This window comes from Lichenostomus cassidix, unplaced genomic scaffold (assembly GCF_008360975.1).
Source record: "Lichenostomus cassidix isolate B80296 unplaced genomic scaffold, HeHo_3.0 HiC_scaffold_45, whole genome shotgun sequence".
NCBI lineage: Eukaryota > Metazoa > Chordata > Aves > Passeriformes > Meliphagidae > Lichenostomus > Lichenostomus cassidix.
Window position 1 is genome coordinate 91,938 of NW_028147789.1, and position 12,541 is coordinate 104,478.

General features: G+C 53.0%; 2 long non-coding RNA genes across 2 annotated transcripts; one reads left to right on the forward strand and one right to left on the reverse strand.

Annotated features, from left to right (window-relative positions):
• The first annotated feature begins 5,480 nt into the window (after positions 1-5,480).
• On the forward strand, positions 5,481-6,234 carry LOC146420824 (uncharacterized). The gene is made up of 3 exons (XR_014848934.1): positions 5,481-5,555; positions 5,937-6,001; positions 6,096-6,234. It is a non-coding gene; the product is annotated as an uncharacterized LOC146420824 (long non-coding RNA).
• A 4,933-nt stretch (positions 6,235-11,167) lies between these two features.
• On the reverse strand, positions 11,168-12,541 carry LOC146420825 (uncharacterized). Its single transcript, XR_014848914.1, has 2 exons — positions 12,504-12,541; positions 11,168-11,303 (listed from the first exon to the last, which is right to left on the reverse strand). It is a non-coding gene; the product is annotated as an uncharacterized LOC146420825 (long non-coding RNA).

The following is a 12,541-nucleotide window of genomic DNA, read 5'->3' on the forward strand; positions in this document are numbered from 1 at the left end:
GAGGCATTGCCTGACATCAAGGGAGACTTTTCCTATCTGTCCAGACTTCCTTGGGGAACACCTGGTTCAGTATCAATTGGAAAATGATGTTATACCGTCCTGTATAAATAGAAAAACACAGAGAGAAAACCCTGAAAATTGAAAAAAAGCCCAAGAACATAATTCCATTGGAGGTCAATTGTCCTTAAAACTTGCTTTTTAGCTACAATCCTGAAACAGTTCTTGAAGACTTGAACACAATTCTGGCAGAGTCATAGCACCTTCAGGCTTTCTGCACTTTCAATGAACCTCATTAGAGATTTGGTGCCAAGTCCATGACCCTCAGATCCCCAGAAGCCTCAGATCCTTCCCAAATGTCCAAGGAATGAAAGTCAGAAGCAAAGGCCCAAGACACTTTTCAAAGCCCAGGATTATGTTCCTCTCCCCAGTGGATTTTTGCCCTGGTCAGATGGGACTATTAAAGTGTGAGTGAGACTTCCTTACCAATCCTTTGCTCTCCAGACACTGATCAGCTCTTGGAGGGGAACTGGGGAGTCCCAGGGGGTGTGATGTTGTCATTGCTGCCCTGTCACTGTACCAATGGGCATCTGCTGTTCTTGGACCCAACAGCAACCCTGCGAGTGAAGGATCCTCTGAGGGTCCCGGCTAAGCCAAACAGCTCTTTAATCTTCTCCATCCTCCAGGCAGCCCTGCCAAAAGCCCACTGGCTCCTGGATGGCTTCTTGATGGACCCTCTCTAGGTATGAATGGAGTAGGCAGTCCCCCCAGAAGGAGGAGTTTTGGCTTTTCCTTCCCACTGAGACCTTCCTGGGCCTCCAGCACAGACGGTCTGTGGGATCCTGGCATCCCTCCAGAAATACAAAAGGATTCTGCTGGATCCATGTCTTCCGCAGCCCAGCAGCAATTCCTGCAAGGTTTCATGATCCTGCTAGGATCCTGCTGGGATTAATGATCATGTGGGCTTTAATAAGGCCATCTGTGGTTGAAAAAAGGCCCAGCAGTGTCACTCTGGCCCCTCAATTCCACCAGGTTCCCTGGTGTCACAGTGGTGCCCAGGCTTCTGTGAGGTTTCATAGCATCACCACAGTCTCCAGGGTTCCCTGAGGCTCTGTGGTGTCACAGTGCAGCCTGGCTTCCATCAAGTTCCACAGCGTCATCACTGTCACCATGGTGCCATGGGGTCACAACGCACCGTGGACTCAGTTTGTCCCTGCTGGTGTGTGACAATAGCCTCAGGCTCCCACAAGCCCCTGGCCACAGTGTCCCCATGGGCCCTTGGCTGCAGGAGTGGCTGGCTGGGTGGCTGGGAGCTCCTGCCCCTGCGGTGACTGGAGGAGAAGTGTCAGGGCCAGCGTGCACACAGTGCCATGGCCCCTGCTGTGCCCACGAGGCCTGAGCCTGGCCCTGCCACAGCCACGGCATGGAACCCCTGCTCCTGCAAGGCCTTAGGTGTGCAGGTGACAGCGGTGTCCTGGCCTGGAGCACAGCTGCTCCTGGGGGAAGCCCTGGGGTGGGAAAGCAGCAGGGATTCGTTCCCCACACCGTGCTGCAGCTGCCTGTGCCAGGTGACACTGAGCCCCTGTGCCAGGTGACACTGAGCCCCTGTGCCAGCCAAGGCAGGCAGCCCTCTGCAGCAAACAGCCAGGGCTGTGCCACCCCCAGCTCCCTGCAAAGCCCAGCTTGGGCAGCTTCAAGGCCCAAAGCCCTGCAGCCCTGCTCTGGGTCAGCCTGACGGGCATCGCTCTGCTGTGTGGGGTCAGCTCCTGCAGGACACAGCGCTCAGACCTGCTCTGTGTGCCACAGCTTCAGCATCTCTGGCGCTGCTCCATGCAGTGTTTGTGCCACCAATGTGCAACCAATATTCCACAGCTGTAGTGTCTTTTCCACAGCTGTAGTGTCTGTTCCACCATTGTTCCATTGCTCATCCACCACTTTTCCATTGATTTTCCACGGCTGCTCCATCACTGCTCCTCCACTGCTTCACTCCTGCTCTACACCTGCTGCTGCTGTTCCAGTGCTGCTGCCAAACCTCCCGTGGTGCTGCACTCACTCTAATGATGCTCATCTGTGACACTGCAGGGCCTCCTGCAACAGTAGGGCCATTGTGACACTGCGGGGACACATGGAATCGAGGGGACAACTGTGACACTGTGGGACCTCATGGAACTGAGGATCCATTCTGATATTACAGGGCCTTGTGGTCATTGTGGGTCCATTGTGACACTGTGGGCTTTATGGAAAAAAAAGAATCCTGAACAACTGTGTGGACTTATGGAACTAAAAGGAGTGTAAGGCACTACACCTCCTCCTGCTTCTCAGTCTCTTCTGGCACTTCTGTCCATCTACAAAGACGCCAAACTGGGCAGCCTGAGCCTCTTGATCCACAATATTCCCATCTCCAAGGAGGATGTTCCTGCCGACAGTGGCACTGTGTGTTCCCTCTGCTCCCTGTGGGAATTGCATCCTACAAGAGATGCCAACCACTGCGGTAGCCAAAACCACAGGGCAGGGCCTCCCTCTGGGTGGGAGCAGAGACACCTTTCACTGCATCAGGTTGCTCAAAGTCCTGTCCAACCCAGTCTGGAATGTTTTAAGGCATGGGACACTGACCAGCTAACGGGGAAACCAGTGACAGTGTTTCACCACTTTCATCATCAAAATCCTCTACTCATCTCCTGCATGAACCAACCTTTTCTTAGTTTGAAACCATCTGTCCTTCTCCAGTTGCAACAGACACTGCTAAAACATTTCTCCATATGTTTCCTCTGAGTTGCCCTCAAGGCCTTCAAGCCTTTTCTTCTCCTTTTCTTCTCTCTCGGGGCTGAATTTCCCCATCTCAGCCTGTCTCTGTCACAGAGGTGCTCTCGCCTTCGAGCATCATGGAGGTCTCCTCTGGAACTGCTCCCTGAGATCCAAGGCTTTCCTTTGCTGAGAACCATGTTGTAAATTGCTGACACTGAAGTAACATTTCATAGGAGAGGAAACATTCATTGTTCCTGCAATGCTGGGACAACTGTAGGGACAGCTTCTGCAGGGCTGCGGGAGGACGAGACAGCTCTGAGGGAGGCAGGGACATTCCCATGGAGCCCCTGGAGCTGGGCAGCCAATCTGCCCACACTGGGAGCCTCCTTGCATGTCCAGCTCATTGTTCCTGGGCTGTTGGCATATGGTCATCAGTGGCTGTCCAGTGCCATCCCCTTGGCTGACACTGACGTTCAAGGCAGCCTGGAGCTCTCCTCAGCCAATACTCGGCAAATATGACCCTGCAGACACTTCCTCAATTCCACTCCAAACCCACGTCAGCACACCAATGATTGTCACAGCACTTGTCTATTGGTCAAGAATTCCCCACAGGGACACTCTGCTCTCTCATCCATGTAGCACAAAGCAGCAACACTCCAGAGGAAAATCCTCCTGGGCCCTGAGGCATCTTGGGCAGGATCCAGAGCAAAGAGTCAAGGCAGTGGCCTGAAATGTTTTCCCAGCTGGCCCACAAGAGATCTCTGCTGGATCCACAGTGTCCCTGTGGAAAGAGAGAAGCAGAAACCTTCACTAATGCCTTGGAATGTCAAACAGGAATTGCAGCCTTGGACAGCTCACGGGAACCACTTTTCAGTGGATTTTTCCTTCTTGGAAGGCCAAGATTGCTGAATATCTTCCTCCTGCCTCAGGCCCTGGGTAAACAGGGCTTATCAGAGATGCTGGCACAGGACCAACATCCTTCCTCCTCACAGGGCACCTCTGTTTGCCCAATTAGCTCCCAGTGGCTGCCTGGGGACAAGCCCTGCTTCCCCATGTCCCTCGGGATGGGCACATCCTGCTGAGGGCCAGTGCTGGCCTGGGCCCAGGGCCAGGGCATTGCAGAGACACTGTGTGGGGACAAGGGCCTTGGGGAGCTGGGGACAAGTCCCAGGCAAGGAACGGGGCTGGAGTTGAGGCATTGTTGATGACGGAATCCCTGGCACTCTGCTTGTGGAGCAGCTGGGCAGAGAGGGACCCAGGTGCTCAGGGAGGGCATGGTGGCTGTGGGTGTGACAGGGTGAGGGTCAGGGCAGGAAATATTCCCCTCTGCTGTAGGACTGGAGAAAGGACCAGTTTGGCCCTTGAGCGGAAAGAGAAATTGAGTGGTCTGCCTGTGGGAACTATTACATCTGAGCAATTCCCCATCCTTGTGTGCAGCTGATCAACATTCCCCAGTGCTCCCCAGTGCCTCCAGTGACTGGAGATCCAAATTATGCAGCTGATCCCATTGCCCATGACCCTCTTGCTCTGCCCCTGCTGAGATTATGTCTGGACTCAGCTGTGCTGTGTCCTGCAGGAGAAACTCTGGTAGGGGAGGGCAGCAAGAAATTAGGAGATCTGGCTCTGGGGGCTGTTGGAGGATGGATTTTGTTCTAATGGGGATTATCCCCACAGGGTGCCCAGCTGCCTTTGGCTCCTTGCCTCATCCCCCTTGGCCCCAAGAGGTTCCTGGGGCCTTCCAGGGGCAGCTGCCCTGTGCAGGAAGCTGGACAGATACCAGGCAAGGGGGCTGGATCTGTGCCACAGGTGGGATGGACTCTGTGCCAGGGCTGGGCTTGTGGCCAGGGCTGGGGGCTGTGCCAAGCCGGGCTTTGGCCTGGGGGCTGTTGGGGAGGGGGCAGGGAGGAGTCCCAGCAGGGATAAAGGTGTTCCTGGCCTGCTGCAGCCTCACCCAGCGCTGTCCAGTGCGAGAGCAAGATGAAGGTGGCTGTGCTCTGCGTGGCTCTGCTCTTCTCCATCCTGCTCTGCCCCCCGGCAGATGGCAAGGTGAGGCTCCGATGTCAGGTGACTCCACACCCTTCCCTTTTAAGCCTCGCATCCCACACTTTGGATCCCTTCAGAAATTTCCTCCTTGGCATCTCCTGTTTGTCCTATCAACGGTCTCCAAATGTCCCCCTAGTGACCATTCCCACGGCCTTTCTTTCCACCTCCCCCCTCATTCCTTTGCCTTTCTCCTTGGGCACTGCAGCACTTTGTCCTGATACCATTCCTGGACTCACCTCCCACTCCCAAACCCTCTCCCAGTCCCATTGCTTTTGTCCCTATGCACCCCCTTTTCTTCTATCCCCACCAAGCCCCTCCCTTACACTCCCATGTCCTACACTGGAATTCCTTTCTCCTCCCCTGCATCCCACACAGGGTCACTTCCACACCCCCATCCCAGGCCCTTGGGCTCCCTAAGTAACCCCAGGTCAATGTATTTGGGATGCCCCAGCAACCCCCCATCCTCCTTGGAAGCCCTTTGCCTCCACCCCCACCCTGCTCCCCTGCACCTGTGTCCCCCACAGCCCCACAAGGTCCAAGCCAGACCAACCCTTTGTTCTCCTTTCCCAGGCACTCCTGCAAGGAACTGAAGAAGATGTCCGGGAGGTGAGTGAGGTGCTGGCATTGGAGGGCATCCCCTCTGGGAATGGGGGTGGCAATTCAGTCCCCCCATCCCTTGCTGGCACTGGGGACATCCCAGTGACCAGCCAGGTCTCCTGGTCTCTCTGCAGATTGATGTAGACAATGTCGCCATCCTGAACACACCTGTGGTGAGTACCAGGAGTTCTGCTGGCCTCAGACCCTCCCCAAGTATGGCCACCACACTCCAGGCCATCCCAGTGTGCCCCAGCACAGCCCAGTGCACCCCCACTGACACCCCAGACCCCCACAGTTTTCCTCTTGCCCAGCACCCCATTGCATTCCCATCCCTGTCACCCCAGCACCCCCAGGATGGCCCAGGACACAGCCCCTGCCCCAGCTCTGCCTCTTGGCCAGGACCCCACTGCTCCTGGGCAGGAGCACAGAAGCTGCTGCACACCATTGCTCCCATTGCAGACCCCTTCCCCAAGGACCCCCTTGCTGTCTCCTTTCCTCCCAGCCCAGCCCAGTGCCCCCCAGTGTGTCCCTAATGTGTCTTTTTTTCTCTCCAGCCCCCTGTGGTTGGAAAGCTGGTGGGTCCTTTGCGGCAGAAGCAGCTGGCTCTTGCTGTCCGTCGGTAAGTCTGCAGTGCCTGCAGAGAGGTGTGGGGACAAAGCCCTCTCCTGTCCCATTTGGCCCTGGTGAGTCACCTTCTTGGCTCTGTGTTTTAGGATTGCGAGTATTGCTGGCATCCATGTCCAGTCTGCTCCAGAGGCATCAGGAGATGATCATCCCTGAATGACTCCCCGTTTCCCCTTTAGCCCACGGACATTTATCCTGAATTATCAATAAACCTCTTCAGCAAAGCTATACCCTATTTCTGTGGGGTTGTGTCTATGTGCCTGGGTTTCTGCTCCCCTGGCATACCTCTAACCAGGGCTTTACAGAAACCTTCTGTGGGAACTGTTATGATCCAATTATTAAGGTTCTTTGGAAATACCTCTGCCCAAATTAAGGTGCAAACGAGACCGTATGCCAGTCAATTGTATGGGGTTTATTTGATAGTAAATATGAGAGAGAGAGAGTGGAAAAGAGGTGGTGGGGGACAGAAAAAGGGTGACTGAGAGAGAATTAAGAAAATATCACCATCTGTGGAGCCCAACCATGCTGTGTTGATTCTCTCCAGCTGGTTGTCTTGGTGGTGACAGTTTCCCTAGAAAGCACAGAATCCCATGGGTTAATATACACTCAGGCCAGGTGGCAATGTCAAGGCATATCCTTCCAGGGGAGGGGTCAGTCTCTTGCCCCAGATTCTGGGTCTGTTGCATCACATGCAGTCCTGTGGTGCAAAGCCTCTGGGGAGCACTTTTGGGGGTTCTTTGATGGAGTATGACACACCTCAGCTGCCTCTCACATGAATGTCCCATGGATGTGGCCAGTGGTGTTGGGGGTATCTACAGCTGGGCCAGTTTGTGTAATGGAGGATGGGTGTTTACTGCTTCTGACCAGAGGTTACACCATGCACCCCAAACCTCCTACCCCTTGGCTGGGGGGGAAGTCTGCGTAAACCTCGCTTCTGTGAGCTGTGCTCTCCCCCCACCCCAATACTCAGCCAGAGATGATGCTCAATGCAGCTGGTGGCTTTGGCTGATGCCTTAAAAGCTGGTAAAAACAAGAGGCAGACACAGCAGTATAGGGGAAAAGGTTATTACCATTAATAGGGTCCCAGGTGCACCCTCATCAAAGGTGGAAATACGCCGAGGAGCACACCCCATGTACAATTTTTTGGAACTTACAAATTAGCATATCTACCTAAAATCCACCAATAAGAAGCTTAACAAATGAAGTAATTGTCCCCCTATTCAAATTATCCCCCCCTCCCTAATGAGGCTACAATCTACTTTACAAAAACATGTTCCAAAAAGGAGGCCCCAACCAAGGTTAAGGCCTCTAGTTCTGAGATAGTAGGGATGTTTTGTCTTCCCCAGAGAACCCCGAACTAGGCTAAATATCAGAGTACAATGGTCATAAAAATGTAGGGCTAAGGTACAGAGAGTGTGAAAAACCAGTTGCACTCTCCTGTTGAAATTTAAAAGTTTAATAAAGGACAATAGGGGACAAAAAACAATAAAGCAAAGAAACAGCGCAGGGTGCTTGGCCCTAAGCCAAGAAGCACATCTGCCATTGAGGGAGTCATCTTAAATACTCTTTGTATTGCGTCAGCGTCATGCCTATTCATAAGCATTCATGCATATTCAACCTTTTCTCAAAACTATTTTGCATGTTCCAAGAACTGTTTTGCATGGTTCCTCCTTGGTCCCGTCTTTTTAGAGCATGTGCATTTTCGGCTGTGGTTTCTTCCAGTCTTGGTTATCATCTCCCAGTTTGGGCTTGGGTTCATGGTCCTTGCATCTGATTATGGCTGATAGTCAGGTATCAGTGGCAGGTCTTCTTTTGTGCTGTTCTTTGGGTGTTATCCAGTCAAGCAGGTAGTGTGGTTAGTGAAGGAAAGTCTTTTAAACTACTTTTATTAGTTATTTTACTACTATATCGAAATCTAGTTCATAACAGAAATTAAAACATTGGTTATATACCTCTATCTTTATGACAAGACTACTTCTATAAAAAGAATAAAACCATACACACAATGAATATCTACGAAAAGCCAACACTATATTATTATGTATTTATCACAGAGAGTAAAAGGTACAAGGAATGGGAAAGGGTATAAAATGTATAAAAAGGGTATAAAGAGAAAAGACAAAAACCATCAGACATCATGGCCTTTTGTGGATGCATGCCTTTCCTTCAGCCTGAGATGACTGAACAACAGCTTTCCCTTTATCTAATCCCAGCAGTTTGACTTTCAGTCCAAAGTCCCAGTCAGGTATCTTCAAGGGAGGTTTCTTTGATTGTAGCTTCTTTATACAGTTTTTGTTATAATGAGCAAAACTTTATATCAATGTTTGAGGCATGAACTATTTCAGGCTCTGACACCCCACCCCCCTGCCCACTCCCCCTGCCCACAATACTCGGGATGAGCCCAGAACTCAGCAATTTCCAGGCTGGGCTGTGTCCCATTTGTCACCCACCAGCACCCCAAGTCCCTCTCGAACAGGGAATTCTGGGGCCAAGTGTCAGGAAGTGGAAGACATGGAGCTCAGCTGGGGATTTCTGGATCAGAGCACAGACAGTAGGGTTGGGAATGGGGCTGCAGTTCTCAGCCTCTGGAAGTGGCTCCTGCACAGGGTGAGGGACAGGAATCCCTTCAAGGAAGATCTGAAAAAATCCCCGGGTTTTGCTCCAGACCCTTCCCTGGATCCATTCCCTTCTCTGGACAGGCAGCTTGCTGAGGGACTCTGGGAACTGGAGAGCACTGGGAAACTGGGAAGTGAGACATGGATGTGGGAAGAAGAGGAGACACCCATCTGAGAGCTGTCCCTGCCCATGGCAGGGTGTGTTGGTTTTGCTTGGCCCAGTTTTGCTAGTGGGGGAACCACAAAGATGGCTCCTGTGGGAAGCTTCTTGAGGCTTTCACCGTGTCCAGCAGAGCCAATCTCTGATGGCTCTGAAGATGATGGACATGCCGCTGGCCAAGCCTGGGCCAATTAGAGATTGTGGCAATGCAGCTGTGATAACATATTTCAGAAGAAATAAAACCAATGGTGCATGCAATTCTTTTTAGCCAGAGAAGTAGGGGTGTGATAAATAGCTCTGTGTTTGTTAATCAAATCATTACACTCGGTCGAGTCAGTTAACTGTATTAAGTAAGTATAACCACAGGCACGAGCTTAAGCAAACAGCATGCACGCCACCGCCTCCATGACGCAAGAAGCAGGAGGAGGCCATCTAGAGGATCTTCGGCCTCACAATGACCGGGAGGCAGAATAAGACTCCTAGCAACAAGCTGCGCAGACGCAGAGCACTCCGGAAAAGGACATGTATTTGAAAAGCACAGGATTTGAAAAATCTCAGGATCTGGAGAGTATATAAGTGGGGGCTGAGAAAGGGGGAGGTGCGCGCCGTTGGCGGAGCAGAAGACTCCCCCGGGCATCCAGCGCTGTTTTTCTTGTTGTAGGTTGTTCAATAAATCTAATTGATTTAATTGGCCTGGCTCTTGCCACTTTATTAGACTCAAAATTTAAAAGGAGGAGGTGAGAACGTGTGAGGGAAAACAACATGGAGAAACCAAGGTAAGTATAGAAGGTGGGGGAGGAGGTGCTCTAGGCACCAGAGCTGAATTTTGCCTGCCGGCCCTGGTGAGAACCATGGGGACACAGCTATGTCCCTGCAGCCCATGGGGTCCACGCGGGATGCAGAGATCCATCCACAGCCCATGAGGAGTTACCCACACTGGAGGGGATGGATGCCTGGAGGAGGCTGTGATCCAGCAGGAGTCCCAGTGGAGAGAGAGGCTTTGCTCCTGAGATGGAACAGCCTGGCCTTGGAGGTCTGCACCCCATGGACGAGGGATCCCACACCACAGCAGTGTTGGGAGAACTGTCTGTCCATGGGAGGATGCTCACGATGCAGCAGTGTGCATGTGTGCTGCTGCTTGTGAGATGGACCCACACTGGAGGAGTTCATGGAGAATTGTCTCCCGTGGGAGGGATCCCACAGAAATGCAGAGGAAGAGCTCCTCTCCCTGAGCAGCGGAAGAAGATTTTGGTGATGGACTGACCAAACCCCAACACCCTGCCCCACCCTGCACTGTTGGTGGGAAGGAGGAAGCGGGATGAGTGGGGAAACAGTGTCTTTAAGGGGTTTATTTTACTTCTCATTTTTCTCCTCTGTCTTCATTAGTAATAAAACGCTTTGCAACTTCAAGATGGGCCTGTTTTGTCCTTGGAGCATTTTCTCCCAGTTCCTTAACTCACAAACCCTGTGTGTGTTAAATTGTTTTCTCTCTTCTGCCCATCTGTGGCAGGGGAGAATGAGCGAGCAGATGCAGCGGGTACCTTGGCATTTGGTCAGGGTCCAAACCATGACATTCTGTCACACTGTAACTCTGCACCCCTGCTGGATAGGACACACCATGGCTCCTGCCACAGCTGCGAAGTTTCTGCCACATCTTGTTTGCTACCCGGGGTCAGCCAGACCCTGCCACCCCAGCCACAGGCCCGAGGTTTCCTGCTGCAGCCCATTCTACCATCCAGCCTGTTCCACCATCCAGCCTGTTCCACCATCGCCGCATGAGGGAGAGGCTCGACTGAACTCGCGCCACAGCGCCACCTGCAGCCGCGGGGGAGTCATCCCACATACCCTGCCAGGCCGGGAGCCCAACAGCGCCCCTGCCGGCTGTGACTGTAACTACACCACAGGGGAGAGCGTGTGACAGACCAGAGAATGCAGTTACTGGTTTTTCTAGTTTGTTGTTGCTACCGTTGTTGCTGCTTGTTTGCCGTGTTATAAATACTAGTAAAGAACTGTTACCCTGTTCCCAAATCTTTGCGTGACAGCCCTTTGATTTCAAAGTAATAATAATAATTTGGAGGGAAGGAGGTATCATATTCTCTATTCCAAGGGAGGTTCCCAGACAAGGCAGCCACCTGTCTTTCAAAGCTAGACAGGGATCCTTTAATGGGGGAGGGGAAGCAGTGGAGACAGGAGTGAGGGAGTGACCCAATGAAAAGGATCTGGAGAAGTTCCTGACGTTTTGTGAGGGACCTGGAACACATCCTGAACCCGTGGAATGGGACGTGGAGCAGCTCGTAAAGGATTGACCCCAGAGAAAGGGAATCTTCTCCCTCAGGAGGAACCGGCGGCGGAAACGAATCCCCATTCCCAAACAAGGACACAGAGCTCTGCTGAAGGGGTTTATTGATCATTCCAGGGAAATTCCCAGGGCTCCCAGGGGATCAGGGGTGTCCTCCAGGGATGACAATCTCCTCATGCCGCTGGAGGGGTACAGGACACAGCTGTCACCACCAGTTCCAATCCTAAAAGACAGAGCCCAAAACGTGACTCCAGCATGTTCACTAGGACAGGAGAAGGGCCTTGTCCCCAGCCCTGTGTGACAGAAGGGCATTGGGACCCTGGATAGAGCCAGGACAGGACTTGGCTCCTCAGATCCATGGGGCCCCCAGAGCTCCTCCCCTCAGGATACCCCAAAGCCTCTCAGAGCCCTCTAAGTGCAAGGAAAGCCTTTGGGGCAGTTCTGTCCGGCTGTCCAGGGACAAGGATCAGGGACAGCCCTATCCATGTCCCTCTGCTGGCCCCAAGACGTCTCCACCCCAGAGAGCTCCAGAATCCCCCTGGATCCCCATGGACCCTTTGTGGGGCTGGAGATCCCCTGAGGTTTCTCACAGGACCATCCCAAGGGACTGCCAGGTGATGCTGCCATGGGGGCTGCAGAGAAATGTGGGTTTCGGGGCATAGTGGGAGACACTGGGAGAGCCATGGGGGATACTGAGAGACACTGGGAGTCACTAGGGTATACAGTGGAACACTGGGATGGCCCCGAGGGTCGTGGCCATGCCAGGGCAGGGTCAGGGCCCAGCACACCTTGGGGTACTCACCTCAGGCCTCTTCACTGGATGAGCTGTGACTCCTCCATGCAGAGAGATGCAGGGATGTCACCAGGGTGTCCCCAGTGCCAATAAGGGATGGGAGGGTTGGGGTGAAGGGGGAGACCTCAATGATGATGAACTGGGGCCAAGTGGGGACACCAAGGGACTGGGGTGGGGGTGTTGAAGGGTCTCGGCTGTGGGGGATGAGAAGGAGGAAGAGGAGGAGGAAAAGATCCAAGTGGGGTGGGACAGAGTAATATTTGGGGGTAAGGGCAGGAGAAAATGGCACGGGAGGACAAAATGGAGGGGATTGGAAGGGGTTTTTGGAATGGGGTGTCAAGGACGGGGATCTGGGGACATCCCTGTCATGAGGAAAATGGAAAGGACTGAAGGGAAAGGGAAAGAAATGGCCTGGGGTGTACTGGGGTGCACTGGGATTAATGGGAATGCAGTGAGGTCTGGGGGGATGGGGAATCCCTGGGAAGAACTGAAGTGTGCTGGGATGGGTGGGAATACAGTGAGAGGCCTCCCAGGGAAGCCCTGGGATTCACTGGGGTGCACTGGGATGCCCTGGGGGTTTGTGACCATGAGAGGGGAGAGTCTGGGCCAAGGAGAATTGCCAGTACTCACCTTGCGATTAATCATTCCCTGGCATAGGAAAACAGCCC